Source organism: Phyllostomus discolor, chromosome 3 (genome assembly GCF_004126475.2).
Source record: "Phyllostomus discolor isolate MPI-MPIP mPhyDis1 chromosome 3, mPhyDis1.pri.v3, whole genome shotgun sequence".
NCBI lineage: Eukaryota > Metazoa > Chordata > Mammalia > Chiroptera > Phyllostomidae > Phyllostomus > Phyllostomus discolor.
Window position 1 is genome coordinate 31,650,566 of NC_040905.2, and position 22,145 is coordinate 31,672,710.

The window sequence follows — 22,145 nt, forward strand, 5'->3', positions numbered from 1 at the left end:
AACAAATGACTCCAGCATGTGAAGTTTTCATCAAATTGATAGTCTGAGTCACTGAGCTGCTTATGTGGACCACCAGGTCCTCCTGGAATAGCAACAAATCTTAAGCCACTGAGACAATGGGGTTGTTTGTTACTGAAACACAGCCTAGTCTATCCTAATACAACCACTTTCTAACTGTAACACCTGCCAATGTTCCTGACTGAAAAGTATACAGAGGAACACCACTGGGATGTAAATGAACAGGTACATAGAAAGTACTACAAAAGTGCACGGTGGATACATACCAAATGTCAGCTGTTTTAATTACTATCTACAGAATTAAGTTGCTCTGTGGATTTATCAGAATGGCATAGTAAAAAAAGCAATCCTCATTTCTCTAGCGAACAGGATAAATGTTCATCCCAAAATGACTTTTTCAACATAACTTTTTTAAAGTGGAAAATATCACCGATGATTCCCCATGGTACTTTCTGTTTCCTTCTCATGATTGTTATTCGGGGATGATCCACTAATATAAACCTGCTTCAGCAGTGCTATATTTTATATTCTCTGATTTGGAAAAAAAAAACATTCTTTTCCCATTAAAATCATTAAATTTTTTATTCTTCCAGAATACTGACTCTAAAATATATTTGAGAGAGAGGGAACAAAAAGTCTCAGGTCTATTGTAAACTTCGTGTGTCCTGCGAGATCAACTTTACCATAGTTTCAGTTAATTCCTAATTACTTTTGTGTCATATTTATATAAGAAGAAACACAATAGAAGTGGGGAATAAAACGTTGCAACACAGTTTCTTTCACAGAGTTGAAAGAGGATTGTGTGTATTATGCATACTACAGTAATGAGAGTAATCATTATTAATTCTTCACATCTGTGTTAATCTGCCTCTGAGGCGCTTTGCTCTAATGCATTCTCCATATATGCAAAGAAAAGATCAATGTATATCAAATCATCACCTCATTCATTTTAAATACCTTACAATTTTATTTATCAGTTACATGTCATTGAAGTTAAAAAAAATGGAGGCTTTTCCATAGCTAATGTCAGGCTTGCATGCACCTAAATCACTCTTCAAAAGTCCTTAAAAAGGTGGAAGTCATACATTCCAAGTAACTTTGCTTTTTCTAGAGTGCCTTGCCAAGTCTTCTGTGTAGAGGAGCCCAAAATGCATTCCACCTTTGTTTTAGGGTAGAAAGAAAGCATTCATTCTTCTCAGTCCTGTTAGAAACCACTCTAAGCAAAGGGATAGAGGCTGTGGCAAGAACTGGTTGACTTACGTTGGGACTGTATTGTAACAGGAGGTGCTATCACAGGCCAGTGTGGAAAGATTAATGTGGGCCTTAATGGTTCCTTCACCATAACCTATACTGGTTTTATCCTGGAGACTTGGGGGTATACCCTTGTAGCAACTACAATGGAATTGTAGACCACTAGAGAATATAGAAGCTGCCTTGAGCAATGAGCTCTACATTAAGCTATGTCTTTGCCCTTCTTATGTTTTAAAATGCACTTCATAGTAGTTACCACATTGTGCATGCCCTGACTCAACGGGGGTGTTTTTATCACTAATAAATACTCCACATTCTGCATTCCAGATTCATGTTGTCTCTCAAAATACCTAACATGCCATTTACTTTACATTAAACTTTGAGTTCTTTACTACCAGTTGTAATACATCTTATATTGTAGTGGTAAACAGCTTTATTTTTGAAATACAGAATAATTTTTTTGTCTCAATTGTCTTGTAGAGTCACATATTAGGAGATAATTTCCCATAAAATCTTTCATCAGCAAAGATGCAGCTTTGTGAATATTGTATGTGGCCTTTTCATAAGTAAATATAAAAACAATTCTTAGGAACAGAATTCTCATGCACTTCACTATATTTAAGCCTTTTTTCTAAGCCCACAGTACCCTTTCTGTCCTTTCTGCTTACAATCTGCTCAGTACAATCTATTAGGTCAACAATTCCATCTCTTTTGATTACTGCAGTCATCTCTGGTGACAAGCATAGTACTTAGTGTAGGTACAAAATCCATTTTTTGCTATAAGGATTAATGAGTAAGTGAGTATGTAGAGAGGTAGCGGAAACTAGAAAAGTCTGATTCAGTCAAAACAACTATGTGTTCAATTCCTTCCTTGACCATCAAACAGTTTGGAGACAATAAACTAATCCCTTAACCTTATTCAAAGTTGCAGATATCCTGACACAGATAGGTTTTGACCTCTAAGCCCATCACTTTGAAGTTCAGGAAACATCTGCCTTGTTTAAGGATATCAGCCAGAATAGGTGGACCTAGGAATCAACTCTCCTGCCCCCAAGTTCAAGAAGATCAGCACAGTGGTGTTATTATTGAAGAGACAGCACTAGTTTTACAGTAGCAAGGTAGCTATGGATTCAAGCTCTGTGATTACAAGCAGGCTTGCTCTCTAAGCCCCAATAAGTCTCCTCATCTGGTAGCAATATCAACCTTGTAAGGTTGTTATGAGATTTAAGGAAGGTAGGGCCTGAAAGGCATGTAACACAATACTCGAAGTATGTAATTGCTCAAAACCAGACTTTCCACTTTGCCTTTCCCTTCTTTCCTTTTTACTCAAATACACCAATATACTAGATCGATCTGCTCATCACAGATGGCAATTTGGATAGGAGGGAACTCTTGCTCTTAATAACCTTCCAAACTATACTCCATAATTTGTCATAAACTATTATAAATTATTTTATAATGCAATTTATTTTGATGCAAGTGAAATTGGTTGTTGGAGCTCTTTACAGTAGATATTCATTAAGACTACTCCTGCTGGTCCCACCTCCTTGTATTCATGCTTTTATGCCATTCCCTCCCCTTAAATGTGTGATTATCTTATTGATTCACTTCTTATGAATAGATATGATAGAATTGAAGGGATATCACTTTGGATATCAGGACACACACAAAAATATGTATTCCATCTTGCTAACTTGCTGGAAGTTTTTCCTATACCACCAGTTGCCATGCCATGAGGATTTCCAGGGATCCTGCGAAGAGTTTGGAAAGTGGGTTATTTAGTCCCAACAGAGCTAACTACTGCCTTGAGATGACCACTGCCTTGGACAACATCTGGACAGTGACTTCATGTGAGACCCTGAGCAAAGGACTCAAAATAAACTACCCAGTTTCCAGACACACAAAATTGTAAGGTAATAAATCTTCACTGTTTTGGGGACTCTACATTTTTGGGTAATTGGTTACATGAAACTGCATAACTAATACATACTTCTACACCAAGTTACAAACCTTTGCATTGGAAAACTATTTTTCTCTGTATGTTGTTTTCAGTTATTTTTTTTCACTTTAGAATTAAAGCTGAAGATCTCAATGTATATCATGCTGGATTTGCAAGATTAAGTTATCCATTTTCAAGGGCTGAAGTCTTAGTATTCTGACAAAATAAAAGGGACAGTATAAGCCATGAGCTTAGCTTAATCAAACTGATATCATGTACATTGGTTTACAAAATGGTAACTAGGTTAAGATCATTGGAATATTTTAAAGCATGATCACTTTAATTACATCTTTCATTTATTATCTTGACAGATATTGTTGTATGTCCTACTGGGTGTGAGGCTTATAGCTATAGACATAATTAGAACTCAGAATCTGTCCCCAAAGATATTTATTCTTTCACTTTTCTATTTTAACCTATCCCAACCAATCATAAAAATCTTCCAAGTCTGATGGGAAATTTAAGTTAAGGATTCACATCTCAAATGATAAAACTCTCTGAATTAACCAGTGGGAACACTCCAGTGAACAAACATTTTATTTAAAATATACTTTTTTACTTTAGCCACAAGAGATTTATATCTCAGGTACAGACAACTCAAAATGGCTACACAAAATCAAAACCTGGTTGAAAAAAATAATAAAATAAAATGATAAAAAGTTTATTGTGAGGATCCTGAACTGATATCTGATGATTCTTGGGACAGCCCTCCAGATGTCAAAGATGATAATACAGTAACCACATTTGGGAAGTATTTCTATTCTTACACTTAGCCTTTTGGCAGGGATTTATTAAGACAGAATAAGCCTGTGACTTTTCAATTCCGAGTACAATTTGTTTCTCTAATATATCCGCAGGAGTAATGTGTGATGGAATTTTTCCTTCCCAGCCCCTCCAGTGTAGATGATGATATGCTATAATAGGTTCTCACAGGCCATATCTCAGCAATATAAAACACAACACATGTACATCTGTGGCCCAGTGTCAGTGCCTTAAACGTACATCAGAAATGCATTAAATCTTCTGATTGCTATTCTGTTTGTACAGCTTGTAGGTTCAGATTTTCTTCTGTAATGTACTCTGCTGATTACCTTGAATTATCAGTATACCCTTGGTAGAACAAGCACACCTTGTTCAGAAACACAGTCAGTCATATGGGTGGATATGGCTTGAAGCCTGTTGTGTGAAGAAAAACAATAGAAATCTTTCTTAGAAGGTAACACAGGTAACCATGTGTTTACTTAAAATTGCATCTCAAAAGCATGTTTACTTCCAGGTAATCTCATCAGCACAATCCTCCCTGAATGTTCTCATGATTCCAGGGATTTGTACTGCAGGTGATTCGCACACATGTATATTTTTCCTGAAAGGAGAGGAAGAATGAAAGGCATTTCTGGACTGGTCTGAGCTCCAAGCAGGAAAAATGTCCCTGTGTCTCTTCTTGAGTGACTTGAAGGGTGTGCACATACATTTCAACATACACGACATCAAGAATAAAAGTTAGAATTTTTTTTTTTTTAGGGTCTAGCTGGGTCATATTAGCAATAACTAACATTTCTGAACTGTGGCAACTTGTATAATTATTTTCATGTTTCATAGCTTTCATAGCCATAGCTGAAAATATACTGTAACCATCAGTGTAGGCAGATAAAAACGCATCCCATTTGGTGGCTTATTTTAATCCTGCTGTTAGTGTGTGTGTGTGTTTAACATATAAGTAGCCACCACACCCCATCCTTTAGCTTGGTTTTTCAATAGTGAAAACAAATCGACCTGACATAACTATAATTTCTGCCCCTTTTCTCTTATGAAGAGTAGAATGAATTTTTACAGTTTAGAAATGTACTCAGTGGCCAAGTACAAAAAAATAAGGTAAGGTTAGTTAACCAAGAAAATGATCTACAATATTCATAACCATTTCTGTTTTATGGACCAAAAAAGAAGTAAAGTATTAATTCTCCTATAAGACTGGGTTAAATGGAATTTTAGATATTTTCAACACTGCTATCATTTATTATTGTCATCCCAACACTAAACGTTTTAAAGACTACGATTTCACAAAAGTAACTATTATTCATTAAGGAAATAACATTTCAGGTACTGTGGCAGACACTGGAGAGAGAAAGGGGAGCAGGAAAATTCAAAAGCATGTGCATATATCAGAGTATTTTAAATTTTATTAATATTATAAGATACTATCCTAAATGGAAGTGTTATTTTATAATCTAAAAATAATCTGCAGGTTTTTTTCTATAAATAATATTAATAACAATATAAATCAGTAATATTTAACAGCCTGTGTTTTGGAGGATTGCTGTAGCATTTGAGTTAATCAAACTATGAAAGTTAAGCTAAGGCTTGGCACTGGACACTGCAACCCAGAACATAGGACTAAATGAGGAAGATACTGTATTTCATGTAGTACTATCGCACACCTCAAAAACTTCAGTTCAGCTGTGTGAAAAAATCACCATAATTATTAATATTTATACCATTATAGCCAGTCCATTTTATCTTAGAACAGACACTAATTTTTATGGATTAGTTCCACTCATTGTTTATAATTGGAGAAAACATATCCTTTCTTGATAAGAAATTATTTAATTTAAACATTGTATATTAATGACTGCTTCATAGAAATATGAACTTATTCAACTGCAAAATCAATATTCCCAGTGAAATCTATAAGTTTCTTCTATTTTCTTAACAATGTTAGGTAAAATTGTCTGATTTTAATAATTTCTTTGAACAGACTCTTTAATGTGATTTTATATTTAACCAAAAGTTTTATACTCATCATTTATTATAATCAGGACAAAATCCATCTTTAAATAGAAATAAACTCTTATAGAACCAAGATGTTAAAAATTAATATAATTAAACAGAAAAAGATAATTAGTGGTGTTATTATTTAACTAGTTTTATGAAAGATCACAGGCCATATGGTTTGTCAGGAACATGTATAAAGGACACATGCATACAGCTAAAGGGGTAGGATCAAGGGTGAGAGGTGGGGATGGCTGGGTTGGGGGAGGGAAATAGAGACCATTGTACTGGAACAACAATAAAATAATGTTAATTAATAGTTATGTATTTGGATTGGACAGAAAAAAATCAGCTGAACATATCAATAAATTATAATGTGATCATAGATCATAAACATAAAACTGAGTTGTCACATACGTGTGAGTTTGTGTGTGTATACACACATATGATTGAGAGAACAATTCTAAATTTTATCTATTGAATTGATTTAATCTTTAAAAAAAATCCTTTCTCATACTTATTTCTCTGCTGGACTCATTTCATGATGACTTATTTCTTAAAATAAATGATCATTTGAAGAGTCATGTTTTAACCTAGTTGTCGCCCAAGGTTAAGCAATTTAAAATGTCTACCATGAACCTCAAAACTAAGGAGGAGGCAGACAGAAGAGAACAAGAAATGCAAAACGCTTGAACTTTCTAGGACTGGCTACTGGGGAAAATGATTTTGAAGAACGTGCAGACTTTTCAAGTGTAAGGAGCCACTTGCCTAGCATTTCCATATATTGTGTCTGTGTGTTTTTTATGTGACTTTTTGAATATTGTTTGAAAGACACAGATCTCTCTGTTTCACTTTCTGTAAGTGAAAAACAAACACTCTGTGGTAAGCTGCATCTACAAAGTGTTGGGAACAACCCTGCCTTGTTTCAGAAGCTGTAACCACCCCTGCCCCCCATGGCTAAGGCTGAGTGGGAGACCTTTGGACCAGAAGCCACTAAGGAGACAAAGCTTATCTCCCTGGCAGGAGCACTGCCACTTATGCTCCTTTTACTTCATCCATAACTGGCCCCGATGCTTGATTGGTTAGCCAATGATGGGTAAGATTCCCCAAGGTGGGGGAATGACCTAAGGAAGCACTTGGGGGGCTACAGCAAAAAGGGGTGATGGACCCTCACCCCTCAGCTTTGACAAAGCCTGAGTCTTCGATCTGTCTGCAAGAAGTCTCCTAATCTCTAGGCTGGCTAGCTTGCTTCCCCTGCTTGACTTAAACCTGAAACAATGACAGAGGGTGGTGCAGCCCTGTGCTGGAAAGGGTAGGTTCCCCAGGCAATCAGGCCTAAGAAAGAATATGTAAAATCCTGTGAAACCTGCTTTTTTTAGAATGCTCTCAATTAGATGATAAAGCTGCAAGCAAGAAGTAAGTTTGTTCCTCAAAGTTTTATAGCTCTTTAGCTATCTGACTCTGACTCAAAATAGGCCCTCAGAGTTCTTTGTTATCTATTGTTTGGTCCTTATTGCCTGACTATGATGAATGAACTTTATCTGTTTTCCTGTGCAAACACACCCAATAAAAGCCCATTGAGGAAAAGGCTCTTGGCCCTTCTCCTTTGAGAGATCAGCCACCTTTCCTCCCCAAGCAGATCATGTCTTGGTAGGCTTATTCTCATCCATGGCAGATGGGGGGCTCTGTGGGCAGAGGCCCCCCACAACAAAGAGCATTTCTTTTTTATTCAGCATGTATTTAAATGTCTGTTTTCTTGAAAGTAGTGAAAATGTTGTTCAAAGCAAAAAGGCGTTCAGGTTAGAGTTGAAGGCAAGTGTTTAATTCAATGGTCCTTAGTCCCAAATTCAAGGCCCCTTGAAACAAGGCCTGGGGCACTAGTTTAGTAGTGTTTTCACAAACAATGATTTCCATTTAAATTTAAAGGCCACCTTACTCACTCTTAGCCATTAACTAGTAAACTATCTTTCACACATTGTGGGCAAGGCACATTTTTCACCTGCCTTGGCTCAGATGAATTGAGTTAAAGCCTATCAGAAATATATTTGTTCAAAATTGTAATCAAGGGAATTTTTATGATTTATTTACAATAATTTTTTTTAAATTTGTTATTTGTATAATGTATTGGGAAATTACAGCAAACTTTTCAAAATTTGTTTATTAGTAAATATTTGATTGATGAGCTAAGTATTAAGATTATTTCTGTTTTATATTTATAGATAATCTACACCTATATTGATTTTGATATCTATATCTTCATTTATGTAAATATCTAATCTATGTTTTTATACCTGGTTCTACATCTCTGTTGATATCAACCTCTATACCTGTATCTAGTTCTATATCTAATCTAATACATATACACACAAATACACACAAATATCTATATACCACTCTACATCTATATCTCATTTATATCTGTATTATTTACATCTATGCCCATATTTCATATGTATATATACATGCATATGTAAATTTATGTAACCTTATGGAGATCTATAATCTCCATAAACATAACGAGTTATTTAGGGACTTTATACATGTTTTCTTATCCTCGGTGAGCACAACCTAGGGGGATGTAACATCTCCCTTCTTAACTCACAAATCATCCTTTCCTACGTCTGAGTTGGAAGGTATTACAACAAGTTTATGTTCAGACTTTACCAGACTATAATAATTTAGTCCCAGAGTTGAAATATATTGGAGCACCCATAATGCATTCACTTCAGCATTTCTTTATGTAGCAACACAGAATAATAACTACTACAGAGATTGGCACTCCATCACCACAAAATAAATGTTTGCTGTATGTTGTTGGATGAAAGAGGTCTGATGTTTACGCAGCCAGCAAGCTCTCTGTGGGACAGGGCCAACTTGGTATATGTCCTGGACCACACTGGAGTAGCTTCTCTTAAGGTCTTTAATCTTCAGAATCTTTGAAATCAGTGTTTGATTTCAAATGGACATTAATTTCAACTAGAATAAATAACACAATTAATTTAATTTAACCTAAAATTAATTCATGCAATCTCTAAAAAATGTTGACTGAAATCCAGACACTCTTCTAGAAACGAATCAAACAGATCCAAATCCTAATTTTATGAAAAAAATATTTAAAAATATATATCAAGTAGCAATAAGTGCTTTGGTGAATATAAAATGGTATGAGGAAAACAGGAGAGTTCAGTTGGGGAAGTCACTGCATAGGGTGGTTGAGGAAAACCTTTCTAATGACATCAAGCTAATAGCTAAAGAAAATGAGTGATGAACATTGTTTAGATCTGAAGCAAGAGATGCCCAGACTGAAGATACAGTGCAAAGACCCAGAGATGGGAGCTGACTCATCGATTTCTATATTCATGGGGAGAGTTAGAGAAAGGAGCCTGGAAGGCAGGAGGGCTAGTGCAGGAATACTGGGTCATGTCAAGGAAACACCTTTAGACCACACAGCACTGGCTTGGTTTTCAATTGGGGTGACATTAGTAGCATAGGGGAGCTACATTACCTTTTGTAAAGATGACTCTTGTTGCTGTATGGAAAATAAATTTTAGAAGAAACAGAGTGGATGCAGAGAAACCATTTGGATATTAGTATAGTAATATTGCTCATGTCTTAGGCTGTTGTAATGCCACTTCTGGGTAGATACTCACTGAACAATCCTCTTTCTCTTCCCTGGTTCACAACTCAGGCTCATCTCCCAGCTACTTTACATCTAGGTGGATCCATGTGCCTACTGCCCACACTAGAGGGAATCTAAGAGAGCATGTGTCTTCTCTGCATCTTCTTTTTCTCTGTCCCTGACTGCTGTTTGCCTGTTGATGCCTGGCACAATATTGGGGCACATATTTCTGGTGATGTTGTAGGCCATGTCAGGTTCTGTCCTGACAAGGAAACATGGAGAACATCCTCCACTCCCACTTCCATTCACATAAACCCTTATGAACTGTGGTAAAAAATAAACTACCAATATGCGAGGTTTGTTACAGAATCTAACATTACTTCTGTGACTCATACTGAAATTGGTTTAAGTTGAAATGGAATTCTAATGAAACGTAAAACCTGAAATTCATGTCTTTGGCTTAGCAGTTGGGCAGTGAACATTGAATAAGCATCTATCTGAGAGTGAAAGATGTGAGTCCATGTAGCATGATAGCAACTCATGAGCAGAGACAGAAGCTCTGGGGGATGAGCTTGAAATAAATGCTGTAGTGTGACCAGCTTGCAAGGATAAATAGATGGAAATAGAATGGGGAGCCTTCATGTATTGGAGAAACCAGTCCTTTCTTGATCTTAAATAGCTGGAGACATGGTTGGAAAAGACCATTAATAACCAAGGCCCATATAGGCTCAGCCATAAACTGAAGACCAGATTTAAAGTGGCTTCTCAAACCAGGTGCTGTTAAGGTGTGGCCATCAAGTGGAGACAGAGACATGGGTGTAAGGAAGCAAAGATGTAAAACTGACCTGGGGACTTTGAGTGATTACAAGTCAATAACAGTAGCATACTCTGTAATATGGAGATTCATACTTTTGGAGGATTTTATTTCAATCCCACAACAGAAAATGGGCTCCAATGTTTTTCTTTTTTCCTTTTATACATCACTGATTCTGTGTTCCCTCAGAAAATACAGGGCTGCTTTTTAATGGACAGAATAGAAGGGATTTTGAATTCCTTACCATTTTTTATTAAATTCATTTCGGTGACATTGGATAATAAGATTATATAGGTTTCAAGAGTACAGTTTTATGTTACATGATCTGTATATTGCAATGTGTGTTTACTACCCAAAGTCAAATCTTCTGTCACCATGTATTTGACATCCTTTACCTGTTAATACTTCTCCTTCTACTCATCTTTCCCTATGGTAACCATCATACTGTTTTCTGTGTCTATGAGTTTATGTTTGTTTCTTGATTTTTCATTCATTGTTTTAATTTTTATATTTACATATGATTAAATCAAATAGTTCTTGATTTTTTGCATCTGACTTATTTTGCTTAGCATGATACTCTCAATGTCCATCCTTGCTGTCTCAAATAGCAGTATTTCATCACTTCTTATGGCTGTGTAGTATTCCACTGTATTTATGTATCACATCTTTATCCAGTCACATAGTTTGTTTTCATAAATTGGCTACTATGAATAATGCTGCAATGAACATAGGGTATATATCTTTATTTTTAAAATTAATTTACTTGGAATTTAATAAAGAAAACATTTATCCTTATTACTTTCTCTATTAACTTTCAAGTAGATTTTTTAAAAATTCTGTGTAAAAAAAAGAGCGTGGCATAAGAACTTTCAGAATTTCATTTGAGAGGATTTGGCTTAATTAACAATGTTTTTGTCATAATTGTGCTATAAGTACAAATACAGCTTCTTTTCAAATATCTCTTATAATGCTTTATACTTAACATTTCTAGTCCTCAATTTACTTATTTTAAAAAAAATGGGGATAGTAGTATAGTTTTATAGTCTCATTGTGGATAGTAGGTGAATTACTGCAGATAGATACCTAAAGGCACACAAAGATCATAATTTCATTATCCCTTATTTCTTTTTTTTATTAAAAAGTGTTACTGAAGCATACTTAGCATACAATAAACTACACACACTAATACTGTAGAATTTTATGATTTCTGGCATATATACGCCACTGTAAAATTCATCACTGTCCAGAACATGAATATTTCCATCATCAAAAAAATTTTCTACAAAGGAGTGCCCATAAGACTATCAACTGATTTATCAAAAAAATCTTGAAGGCAAGAAGAGGCTGGAAAGAAATATTCAAAGTCATGAAAAGCAAGGACCTACATCCAAGATTACTCTATCCAGCGAAATGATCATTGAGAATAGAAGTGCAAATAAAGTGCTTCCCAGATACGGCAAAGTTAAAGGAGTTCATCATCATCAAGCCCTTATTATATGAAATGTTAAAGGGACTTGTCTGTGAAAAAGAAGGTCAAGAACTATGAACAGCAAAATGACAACAAATCCACAACTATCAATACCTGAACCCCCAAAACAAAAACAAAAACTAAGCAAGCAGCTAGAATAGGAACAGAATCATAGAAATGGAGATCATATGGAGGGTTATCAATGAGGAGGGGAAAGGGGAGAATGGAGAGAAAAGGTACAGGGAATATGAAGCATAAATGGTAGGCACAAAATAGACGGGGGGAGGTTAAGAATAGCATTGGAAATGGAGAAGTCAAAGAACTTATACATACCACCTATGGACATGAACTAATGGGAAGGGATGCTGGAGGGCTGGGGGTTGAGAGACAGAGGGGGCTAAAGGGGAGAAAAACTGGGATAACTGTAATAGCCTAATTAATAAAATATACTTTAATAATGTTCTCTTGCCTTTTTTAATCTCTCCCTCCCACTTCTCCTTGCACCAGTCCTTCTCTTGACCCTAGAAAACCACTGATCTCTTTCTGTTACTTTACATTTATATACATATCCTAGAGATTCATATAGATGGAATTAAAATATTTATGCATATTTCTGTAGCTTTTTTAGTAAAATTTTTTCGAGGTCCCTTATGTTGTAACATGTATCAGTGATGCAATATTGTATTCATGCAGAATAATATTTTATTATAGGGATGTATCAGAGTCTGCTTATCATTCTTCTGATGATATTCATTTGAGTTATTTTCAGTGTGGGATTATTAAAGTCATTGCATGGGTGCATTCTGTTAGGTTGATGGTTAACTGTTTTAGCAAACAAGTTATTTTCCAAAGTCAACATACATTTTACACTCCTTCCAACAATGCATGAGAGTTCCAGTTCTTTCGTATACTCACTCAGACTTGGTATGGTTGTGTTTTCAATTTTAGCCATTCTAATGTGTGTTTTGTGGTATCTCATTTGTGGTATCTCATTTTAATTTCCATTACTATAATGATTAATTATGTTGGGTATTTACTTGTTATTTATATATCTTCTGTGATAAAATGTTCAAATCATTTACCCATTTTAATTAGGTTATTTTGTTTTCAATGCTGAATTTTGAGAGTTTTTCACATATTCTGAATATACATTCTTTATCAGATACATGATTTATAAATATTATCCCCAAATACATGTGATGTTTTTAATTCTCTTAACAACATATTCACAAGAATCATTTTTAATTTTTACGGAATCCAATTTATTAACATGTTCATTCATGGATCCAATTTTTGGCAGTGTAAATAACAAATCTTGGCCAAACCCAAGGTCACAGAGGTTTTGTCTTGTGTTTTCTTCTGAAAGTTTTAGAGTTTCAGATTTTACACTTAGGTTTATGATCCAATTTAAATTAGTTTTGCATGTGCTGTGTGGTGTGGACTACACTTCATTTGTGTGTGTGTGCACTTAAACCACCAACCATTCCAGCATTTGTTAAAGAGGTTGTATTTCTTCCATTAAATTTTGTTTATTTTCACTTTTCAATTAATTTTATTGGGGTGATATTTGTTAATAGGGTCATATAGGTTTGAAGTGTTTATCACTGTGATACATGACCTGTACATTGTATTGTATACTTAACACCTATAGTCCAATCATCTTCCATCACTATGTATTTGACCCCTTCACCCTCTACCACCCCATCTACCCCTGCCCTCTGGTAACCACCATATGGTTATCTTGTCTGTGTTGCTGAGTTTCAGTTTATACCCCACATGGATGAAAACATATGGTTCTTAGCTTTTTTGACTGACTTATTTCATTTAACATACTATTCTCATGGTCCATCCATGTTGTTGCACATGGCATCATTTCATCTTTTCTTATGACTGAGCAATATTCCATTGTATATTTGTGTCATACCTTCTTTATCCAGTCCTCTACTGAACACCTTCGTTGTCTCCATGTATTAGCCACTGTGAATAATGCTGCAATGAACATGTGGGTACATGTATCTTTGTGAATACATGCAAAATGGTTCAACCACTGTGAAAACCATATAACAGTTCTCTCATATGTCCCAGCAATCCATTTTCCAAGTATCTACTTGAAAAACTCAAAAATACAAGTTATTTTTTCTCACTGTTGACTATCAACTATATATTCTTTGGGTCCATATATGGGTTTTATATTCTGCTGCATGGATCTCTGTCTATGTTTGATGAACCAGATGCCAAGTGGTCTCGAACAGGGTCCCACTTCTGTGGTATCGAATCGCTGCCCCACGTTGGGCACCAGCTGATGCGTGGTCACCAGCCAGCAGTGATCACGGAACGCTGCGGATGGCTCTATGAAATGCGAGAAAAAACATGCACAGAGACAGACTAGTTTCTGTAGAGAAGTAGGGACGCAATGGCAACCCCCTTTAGTGGGGAGCACACCGATTTACTGTCCAAACCTGCTTTTATTGGGCTCATTTTGCATAATAATTCAGGTAAAGTACAGTACTCATTAGGGGGAAGTAAGGAACCATAGAAAACAAGGAACTCTGCCGGTCTAGTTTGAGTCAGGGTCAAACAGCTGTAAGACTTTGAGGAACAAACTAACTTCCTCCTTGGACCCTTCTCATTCAACTGAGAGCATTCTAAGCAAAGGAGGTTTCACAGTAATTTACATGTTCTTTCTTAGGCCAGATCACCTGGGGAATCCGCCCTTTCCAGGACAGAGCTGCACTACCCTGTCATTATTTCAGGCTTAGGTGGAGCAAGAGAACTAAGGCAACCAAGAGATAAGGAGATTTTCTCCCAGAGGATGAGAACTCAGGCTGTGTCAAAGCCGAGGAGCAAGGGTCCATCACCCCCTTTTGCTTTAGCCCCCAAAGTCCTTCTTTTGGGGGCCTCCCACATGATTGTGCCTGTCTTAGGTCGTTCCCCCCTTGGGGAATCTTACCTGCCTTTGGCTAACCGACCAAGCTTTGGGGTTCAGTTATGAATGAAGCAGCAGAAACAGCACTCCTGCCAGGGAGATAAGCTTTTGTCTCCTTGCTGGCTTACAGTTCCAAGGGTGTTCCCTTAGTCTTAGCCTAGGCAGGGGTTACAGCTTCTGATACCAGGCAGGGTGGTTCCCAACATATGTTAGGCCTATATCACATTTTGATTACTATGACTTTATTATAAATATTGGAATTAGGCAGTCTTATGCTTTAATATTTTTTACTCTTGCTTTGAATAAATCTTTGTATTTCCATATGAATTTTAGAATCAGTTTGGCATTTTATACAAAAATATGCAGATTTTATTGAATAAAAGATTCATTTGGGGAAAATATTACATTTGAGAAATATTATATCTCTCCATTTGTTTAGTCTCCTTTAATTACTCTCAGCAACTTTCTGTAATTTTTAGTGTTCACATCTTGCACATAAAGCCATAAATATTTAATATATGCTGCTAATATTCTATATAGCACTAATAATTTAAACTTGTGATTTTTTATTGCTAGTATAAAGAAATGAAATTGATTTTTGTACATTGATCTTATATACTGCAGTTCTTCTAAACTCACTTGTTAGTCTTAGTAGTTTTCTTTTTTGTAGGTTCCATCAGATTTTTTATGTAAGTGAGCATGTTGTCTATAAATATAATTTTACTTCATTTCAAATTTAATGATTTAAAAATGTCTTTATTCTTATTTTATTTTCATTGGCTGGAACCTCTAGTGTTGAATAAAAGTGAGAAAAGACCTGCCACTGTTTTTAGAGTCATTTTATATGATTCTATGTTATATCATTTATAGATTTTTTAGCTATAAAATATTGACTTCTTGCATTAACTTAGAATCATTTTCAATCAAGTCATCCTATTCCATTTCACACATAGAAACAAACCCTATAACATACTTCAGTTTTCCCATTCCTGACTTTGGTGCAGTTGTTAGCATGTTTGCTTTTACATGTTACAAACACCAATTCTTATTCTTTTTTTGTTTATTCATGCAATTAGTTTCAAAGATTTTGATACCTTCATTTTTATCCATAAACCTGTCTGGTTTAAAGTTCTGTTTCTTGAAGGGCATCCTTTACAATGTGTTTTTTGTAGGGCTGGTGTGTTGGTAGTAAATGTGTTCAAGTTTTATGTATTTGAAAACATTTTTTAGGATTTTTTTGTAAAGAATTCTAGGTTTACAGGTATTTTTGTTTTGTTTTGTCTTTATTTTGGTTTTCTATAAGTAATACAAAAATGTTCTACTGTCTTCTCATTCAATTTTTTTCTAATGAGAGAACTAATGTCATCCCTCTTTGTATTCCCGTGCATATAACCTGCCGTTTCTCTAGCTAATCTTAAGATTTTTCATTATCAGTAGTTTTGAATGATTTCAGTATAACATTCCTCATTGTTTTGTGCTTGGATTTTGTAAAATTCTTGGACCCATAGATATATTGTTTCCTTCAAACTTTAAAAATTTTGGCCATTATTTCATGTATATTTATTTCACTCACTTAAATTTTGTGTAGAATAGGCCATTTGAAGTCTTGCAAATTGCTGTTTGCTTTTAATTCTTTTATCACTGTTTCAATGTTGATAGTTTTTCATTTTCACCAAGGCCCTAAGCTTCTATTCTGTAGTATTCAATCGACCACTAATCCCGTCCATGTGCGATATTTAATCTTGCACATCTTTGTTTTCATCTCATTTGTTAAGTTGGCTTTTTGTTGAATCTTCTCTGTCCCTACTTAACTTCTGAATACATAGGATACAGTTATAACACCTGTTTTAATACCCTTATCTGAAAACTGTAAACTCTTCCAAGCTGTGTCAGTTTATGTTTTTCCCTCCTAACAGCCCATGTTTTTCTGCTTCATGGCATGCCTTGTAATCTTTGATTGAGTGCCAGACATTGTGAGTCTTACTTGATGGGTTTTTTCTTTTTATTCCTATAAATATTTCTGAGATTTATTCTCAGGCACAGTTATATAACTTGGCAAGAGTTTGATCCTTTGGCATCTTGCTTTTAAGATTTGTTAGGTGTAATGGGATCAGTGCTTAGTCTCAGGCTAATTATTTCTCTCTACTGAGGCATGCCTATTCTGTGAACCATACCTAAGGAAACATAAGGTTTTCCAGTCTGGTTGATGGCAATGGGCAGTTATCTTCAGCCTTGTATGAACATGTATACCAGTTTGAAATATTTTCTAGTGGCTTGTTCTCTGACCATGGGCATTTCCCTGACAGACATGAGCAGTAAGTACTGAGCACAGTACCCAGGGGTAGCCCACTTCAGATTTCTAGAGTTTTCTCAGTGAAGTTTTCTCTTGTACAGTACTTCACCTAGTCAAGGCACTGATCTGGTTTATATACTTGGCTCATTTCCACAATTCAAGAGGTCTACCAGGCTTTGCCTCAATTCTTCCTCTTGGTGACTTGGCCTAAAATTCTCTCAAGGCTTGTGAAAGAAATTGTAGGGCTCCTCTTAATTTCCACCTCTGAAAAAATTACTTTCCTTTATTGTCTGATGATCAGTGTCTTAAAACCATTATTTCATAAGTTCTGTTTTTATTTTGGGTTTCAGGAAGAACGATAAACATAGCCTCTATTATTTCATCTTGGTCGGAAACAGAAATTGCACTTGTTATGGTGCCTTATGTCTTTTTAACAGCTTTATTGTGGTATGTTTACATGATATAAAATCTACTCATTTCAGGTATAAAAATTGACAATTCATAGTAATTTCACCAGGCAGTGCTACCATCTCCATTTAACAGTTTGGGGCATTATCATCCTCCCAATAAGAACATGTGTGTTAATTTGTACTTAGTTCCACTTCTCACTCCAGCCCCAGGCAACTGCTGATTTATTTTCTGTTCCTATAGATTCACCTGTTCTGAACATTTCATATAAATTAATTACCTAATATGTGGTCTCTTGTGTCTGAATTTTTTCACTGAAGTTAGTGTTTTTGAAGTTCAGTCATGGCATATGTTAGTAGTCCATTCTTTTTTAATGCCAAATGATACTCTGTTATGTGGATGTACCACACATTGTCTATCTATCCATCAATGGATAGACATTAGACTGTTTCCATTTTGGCTATTATGAATAATGTTGCTATAAACATTCACATGCAAGTCTTTCCGTGGAAATATGCTTTTCTTTCTTTTGGGTAGATACAAGAATATTATCACTGGTTAGTAAGCTAATAGTATGTATATATATTTGAGAGAGTGCCAAACTAATTTCCAAAGTGGATGTGCCATTTTACTTTTCCACCTGTGATGTATGCAGGTGTCCATTCCTCCACATCGTCTTCAATATTTGTCATCATCTGTCCTAGTTGTTACAGTCACTCTAGACAGAGTGAAAATGTTGTATCTGACTGTGACCTTGATTTGTGTTCATATATCTTTGTTATTATATTCATTCATATCTGTTTCTTATTATTTGATTAAATTTTGTATTATTATTACTATTATTGATTTATAATATTTCTCTGTAAATTATGGATACTAGTCCTTTAATGGATAGTGGTTTTGAAAATATTTACTCCAAGTCTGTTCTTTACTTTTCATTTTCCTAATGGTATCCTTTGAACAGAAAATGTTTTGAATGTCTGTATAGTCCAAATATTTTTAGGCAACGTGCTTTTGATATCATGTGCTTGAAATATTTTTCCAACTCACTATTTTTAGAATTTTTCTTCTTTATTTTCTTCTAAAAGGTTTGTTTTAGTTTTTACCTTTAAAAGTAAGAGCTAAAATTTTCATTTTGAATTTGCATCATGGGAGGTGAGTGTCTAAATTAATGTTTTGACATGTAGATATCCAATTGCCTGAGCACCATTTGTTGAAGAGACTATTTGTTCTCAATGAATTACCTTGAGATTCTTTCAAAAAGCAGTTGACTGTAAATATAAGAATTTATTTCTGAGTCTCAATTCCATTTTCTTGATCTACCTACATATCTCATATCTATTATTATGCTAGTACAACAATCTCCTAATGACTGGTGCTTTAGAGCAAGTCTTGCAACCAGTAACAAAAGTTCTTCAATTAAGATTTGCTTTTCAGCTCTGACTGGTGTGACTCAGTATATTGAGTGTTGGCCTACAAACCAAAGGTCACCAGTTCGATTCCCGGTCAGGGTACATACCTGGATTGCAGGCCAGGTCCTCAGTAAGGGGCACAGGAGAAGCAAGCACACATTGATCTTTCTTTCTCTCTCTTTCTCTCTCCCTTACTGTCTCTCTAAAAATAAATAAATAAAATCTTTAAAAAAAGGATTTCCTTTTCAAATTATTTGGCTCTTTAAGCTAAACTTAAATTTTCATATACACTTTAATATATCTTTGTCAATATCTGCAAAATACCCTGCCAAGCAATGAATAGAGATTCCATTGATTCTATAAAAATATTTGAGAATTGTCATCTTAATAATATCAACTCTTCCCATCTATGGGAATGGGATTTTTTTTTCATTTTTTTAGATCTTTAATTTTCCTCAGAAAAATATTATAATTTTCAATGCACAAGTTTTACAGTTTCTAAAATATTTCCTTGTGGTCATATTATTTTAACACTATTACACATGGAATGTATTTCTCAGTTGATTTTAGAATTTGCAGTACTTGTGTATAAAAATGCACTGCTATAACATTGACCTTGTATCCTTTGACTGCACTATACTTGATTATTGGTTCCACTGGGTTCGGTGTTGGGTCTTCGAGGTTGTCTTCCTATGAAACCATGTCATCTACAAATGAAGACAGTTTTACTTTTTTTCTAACTATGATATGTTTTATTTTTTCCTGCCTCATATCACTTTTCATTATTAATCTTTTAAAGTTATATCTAACTTTCTTTTAAAATCTATATTCATTCCATTATTGGGAAAATGTCTGTTTCTCTCCTAGTTTCCTAACAGATTTCCAAATTCTAGTAATCTAATATTTGCTAATATGCATTGAAATACAGACATCAACTGTTAGAATTGATATGCATTTAGCAGGAAACTATGTGATTGTGTAGCATCCCCAAATGGGTATGTTAATTATTAAAAAAAATTTAGGATTATTTATCTTTAGGTTTATTTAGGGTATGTGTCTTAATCTGACTTTAAAATATGCTCTGTTACATTTACACTCTTCTCTCGTCTCCTTTTCCTTTACACCTCAGTTTTTTCCTGTCTCCCACTCTTTTTCTCTTTTTGGTAGAAAAATGTGATGTGCTCCCAATGAGAGGAATCCACTTTCACATTCTGTTTAGTTGTTGATTAATTTGCATTATGGGGACTACAAAGATATGATTAAGGTATTGCTTGCTGTCTTACTTTTCTGAACCTCTGCTAGAGATAACAGTGTGAGCTTCTGTTGATACTTTATTCAATAGGACCTGTTTATAACTTCAGCAGAGGCTGTGTTTTCATTTTAAAATGGCTGAAATCTAATTTATTTGGAAGAATTAGGATACACTTTCCCCTTAGAACTGTCAGGCCACACATGGAATAAAATGGAGCTTGACAGCAGTTTCTAGGGTACCAAGATGCGGCATAAAAGCCGCTGTGGAAGTCGACTGTGCTAGTGTTCATTTTCAAAGAGTGTTTCAAAAGTTTATCAGTTTGTTTCTAGTTAGGTAGTATATAGATGTCAGTTTTCTCCTTTGAATAGTCTTCAGGGCTAGAATGCTGCTTTATTATGCATAGTATGAATATAAGAAAAATAAATCTTAACTCTGGAAAAGGGCTTGGGAGTCCTTATTTAGGGAGGGAGGTGGTGAAACTGGTTTTAAATAGACTTCCAAATACCTGGAGGCTTGGCCATTATAGCAACAACTGGAAACGTCTGAGAATAATTAACTGAAGAGCACGTCTCTGTTGTTGGCAATTCCCTTTCAGTTTCTTAGTGAAAAAATAAATTCCTACTTGGGATAATATGTTATAAAAAGGAAAAAACAATATATGAAATAATCAGTACTTTTCAAAAGATTTCTGTGAAGGATGAAAAGACAAGAAGTGTGACAAAACATAGTGGTGGAATACTTAACTGTCATTGAAAGGGAATATTTCATTTGTTTTTTTTTGTGAGTTTTGCTTTGTTTTGTTTGTCTGCAGTTTAAAGGGGATGACAGACATAGCAGACAATAGTGTATCCACCTTACTTATTAGGCACATTGCATTACACACTTTTCTTTCACTCCTAAATCTGGAATAGGGTTGAAATTTTAGAAATATGGTAAAAAAAACAAAGAAAAACAATATTCTGTAAGAAAGCAAAGCAAAGGTATGAGGGGATAGCATAAAGAGCTATTACAAGACTAAAAATATATCTTTGAAAAAGATTTTGACAATAATGGTCATTACCTTCCTAGAAAACTATACATTTGTTTTTCTTAATCCCTTGACTAAATGTTTGTTTCCATAGTTAAATGCAATGTTTCAGAAGAGTAGGGATCAGTAATGTAATAACCCTTGCAATCACCCTAGTACACGATGGAGACAGTGTTCATGGCACTGAACATCCATATTGAATATATATAAAAAACACACATGTATGTATGTATTTTATACACACATATGTATGTATACATGCATACACACATATACACACATATTTTAATACATAAACATATGTGTGTGTATTTATATATATAAATACATACACACACATACTTGCTTTGATGCAGACATTAAGAGTGTAGGTTGTTATGGGATGTATTTTTTTAACCTATGCCACTTTCTCCTTTCTGCCTTGAGTAAATTCTACATGTTCTGTCAAAGTAGACATATGCTCTTTTCAGAATTCCTGAGGGCAAAGACGTTTGTAGCCATATACACAGAATGCAATGCAGGTATTTTAGCCCTACCAAAGGGATTACTGGGATATACTGGGAGAAGTGGCTGATTGTCCATGAATAAGGGTCCTGTCAGTAGAACCATCTCAGAGGGCAGCAAAGCCTAGCCTGTTACCCACACTCAGCTCAGAGGCATCAGAGTCCTTGAGGAAACTCATTTTGTCATCACATGGAGGTCATGCCTGAGCCTTCTGCAAAACAGGGCCCTGACACTGGTTTACTTAGTGGCACAAGGGTGGACCTCAGGACTCAGGAATGTGATAGCTGGGATTCTGTTACCCACATAGGCCCTCTGTGTGTGGCAGGTGGGGAAAACCCATTTTTCCAGCTTTCTATTGGAATCTGTCAGAAGAATCTTCAATAGCTTC